This window comes from Triticum urartu, chromosome 6 (genome assembly GCF_003073215.2).
Source record: "Triticum urartu cultivar G1812 chromosome 6, Tu2.1, whole genome shotgun sequence".
Lineage (NCBI taxonomy): Eukaryota > Viridiplantae > Streptophyta > Magnoliopsida > Poales > Poaceae > Triticum > Triticum urartu.
Window position 1 is genome coordinate 536244168 of NC_053027.1, and position 4006 is coordinate 536248173.

Here is a 4006-nt window from a genome sequence, read left to right on the forward strand (position 1 = left end):
CGGTTCAAATGGGACCTTTAGTCCCGGTTGGTGCCACGAACCGGTACTAATGGTGCAATTTTCAAATCCTACCCCCCCTGTGTATCGCCTTTTTTGTTTTGTAAAAAGCAAAAGAAAATGATAAAAACTTCAAAAGTTAAAATCCTTCGAGATGTAGTTATGTTACTACATCTACTAGTTAGGAAAATTTAAAAACTTAAATTTGGACATGTTGTGCAAAAAGTGTAGGGAAAATGTAAAACGGCTATAACTTTTGCATACGATATCATAAAAAAACGTATAATATATCAAAATGTTCAGCATGAAAATATGCATCCGATTTTGACAGCCTACGACCTGTTTGCAAATTTGTAAAATCCTCAAATTCCAAAAGGAAAAAAAATTATGCTCAAATTTCAGTTTTTTTTAAAAAATCGTTAAATCTGGTCAAACTATGGTCAAACTACTTATTCAAGAAGTATTAGTGTTACTAAATAATTATTCAAGAATATTACTGTTACTAAATAATTATTTCAGTTTTTTGAATTTTGGTCAAATCTGGTCAAACTGTGGTCAAACAATGGTCAAACTATGTATTCAAGAAATATTAGTGTTACTAAATAATTATTGTTTTTTAGAACAATAGTTTTAAACTCAAACTGTGAAATGTGTGACTTCATGCTCAAGCTAAACTCCTGAGGGTTAATATGATTGACATCTTACTATTGTTAGCAAAATAACAAGTGCAGACTTGGAAACGAGGGAGAATAGAACCCGAAAGTTGAGCGTGCTCAGGCTGGGGGAGTGGGAGGACGGGTGACTGTCCGGGAAGTTAGATGATTTGAGATTAAATTGAGCATTGGTGAGGGGTGATTAGAGATTAAATTGAGCAGTGATGAGGGGTGATTAGAGATTAGAGGTTAAAATAATTTAGAAATTTGGAAATCGGGGAAAAAATTCAATTTTTTTTTAAAAAAATTCAAAAAAATTCTTTAGTATCGGTTGGTGTTACCAACCGCGACTAAAGGCGGACCTCCAGGCAGCGGCCACGTGGAGGGCCTTTAGTCTCGGTTCGTATAAGAACCGGGACTAAAGGGAGGGACCTTTAGTAACGACCCTTTAGTCCCGGTTACAGAACCGGGACTAAAGGCACTTTTTCTACTAGTGTGTTCCAAAAGAACGACATGTACGCTAAGTCAAACAACTATGACAACGAAGAGAGATGGTGAAATGAATCTTACCAATTCCACAAAATCGAACTGAAGCAAGTCAGTAACAATCTATAATGATAAAAGAGGACATGTTCTTACTTCTATATAGATACGAAAATTAGCAATCATATAAAAAATACCGAAGATGAAGGTTAGAAAAATAAATAAGGAGTGATCACTACTAATGCTTATCCGTTGGAGAACTTTCAAACAATCTGTATCATGTTTCCCTGTTTCACAATACTATTGATAGGTTCATGCAGGACCAATGACAATGGACAGAAAAAATATGTTGCCATTTCTTCAACAATTTTTCATATCATGTCAACATTCTCGGGCATGCATGTATGCTGAAGTAACTCACGACATTAACACATGAAAATGACTGGAAGACAACTGCAAAATCCTAACAAAACTAACCTGCAAAAATCAAGATATTTTGATTATTTAGAATACATTCAGCACACGCCAGTAATTACAGATAGAAGATGTGTTGAAGCAAAAATAAGATTATGGGCATGGTACATCAAAAAATATTTGCACATTTTGCAAGGTAATTTCTTTGGAGGTCTTGTTTAGCGATGCACGATACTACAATCTGTGCAAAATTGATGCAGTCCTACTAACAGAATGGCAGAGCTGGAGTTATCTCTAGTGGATGGTAGCATTGCCAATCTCAAAGGGCTTCAGTATATAATGACGCAACCTGCTTGAGAAAATCGGATCAATAGCGAACATGTAAATGAGTTTACAATCTGCAAGAAAACAAAGTTACCACTCAGATCTTTTAACAAAACACAGAAGTAATCAGTTAGGGGAATCAACCTGCATGGAAGGATATGCACGCACACAAAGATTTGAGAATACAACACACAAACATCAGTACATGAACGGTAGCACATATGTACTCTTTATTCACTGGTTGAGGGTTAGCCAGTTAGGCGGCATAAATTTGGTCATTGCTCGTGGCACCAAGGTCTGGGATCAGTGCATGCATACACGTATCAGGTCCAGCCAGCAACAGACCCCAAGGTATAGGGCGGGAGAGGCATACCATGTGGTGCAGATTTGATGAATTGGTGATGGCGAATCGAGAACGATGGCGGCGAGTGGACAATTGTTCAACACTGCCAGGTAGAATCGTAGGGGAAGGATGGTAACCCTGTGGGTTGTAGCTGCACGGCGGCGGCAGCAGGCGTGCAGGCGTCTCCCATCAACAGTCGTCTGGGTCTAAAAGCTTCCACACCAAGCCTCTTCCTCGAGATTTGCTAGCAGGTGAAGGACTGAAGGGCATGCATGGACCATCGGGATTTCGTCTCGAACAGAAGCGCCAGCTGATGTGGTGAAGGAAGAAGCTTTAAAGGGAGAACAATTCTAATAAAGATGGAAGCTTAAAGGGGAGAATCGCACCATCTGCTATTCGGTTGGGAAGATGAATAGGATCTACTTACAGTAGTTACGTAAATCACTAGCTAGGGGGGTTAATTGGGGGTGGGTGGGGGAGTAATTGGGGATAATTGAGCCATTGTAAAACCGATGTGGAAGACATTCAGTAGGGGGGAGGTAGCACTCCTCCATGGTACGAGCAGCAGCGAAAAAGAAAATTCTGTGGCAGAGACAGATGACGTGGAAGACAAAAATCATGATGTGGCACACTGATGGGGGGATACGCTGCATGTCAACATAAATCACATAGTGGGAATCAACTATTTAGGTATTATAGATTATAGATGAGGTTGAAATCCCGTGCCTTTTAAACATTGTGATGCACATAGTCATTTTCTATTAGTTATTTAGTGGAGTACAAAGCAAATGAACTTTGGGCGAACCATTACAAGGTATGAAATTCACACCTACTACTCTGTCGACATGTTCCACATAAACACCTTCAACAATGGATAAACGTCCTTGTGCCATCGCTGCCACATCCGGCCGGAGATGACCTGAAGAAGGATTTTCATCCTACAAACCAAGACCAGACAATAAAGACTCGCACAATAACAACAAGTAGACAACACCTTCAATAAGGTAACGATGTAAGTTCATTCCTAATGATCTGTCATGTTCCTTTCATGCGACGTCTTTAATATCAGCTGTGAGAACGCTATTGTTCAACCAAGTATTCACGTGCAACCAAGTATTCACGTGGAACCAAGTATTCAGCACTTCCAACTTTTGCGCTTACTGTTATACGGCTCCCAAAAAAAGCTTCTGAAGGAGATTGACAAGGCCAGGCGGCGCTTTCTCTGGGCGCAAGATGAAGAATTGTCAGGCGGAAAGTGCAAAGTTAACTGGAAAACAGTTTGCTCTCCCGTCCAAAAGGGCGGGCTTGGCATTCAGGACCTCAACCTTTTCGGCAGAGCACTTCGTCTTCGGTGGCTTTGGTTGGATTGGATGCAGCTGGACAGGCCTTGGAAAGCTTTCCCAATCCCGTGCGACAGCAGTGACAGGGCCCTCTTCACTCGAGCCACGAAAATTGCCATTGGAAACGGCAAATCAACAAAATTCTGGACCTGCCACTGGCTGGGAGATGTACCTCTATGTCAATCCTTTCCTCTGCTGTTCAAGAGATCAAGAATCAAGCTCAAAATAGTGGCTGAGGCACTGCACAACGATTGCTGGATCCGCAGTTTCGGCAATGGACGATATGAAGAAATCGTACATGATGTAGTCAGGCTGGCCCGCATGATCAGAGAGCACGGCGGGCTGAACAACGAGCATCGGGAAGATACGATCATCTGGACAGAAAATGGAAAGGGATCCTACTCCACAAGCTCAGCCTACAATGCCCAGTTTAAAAACATACCAAACAATGG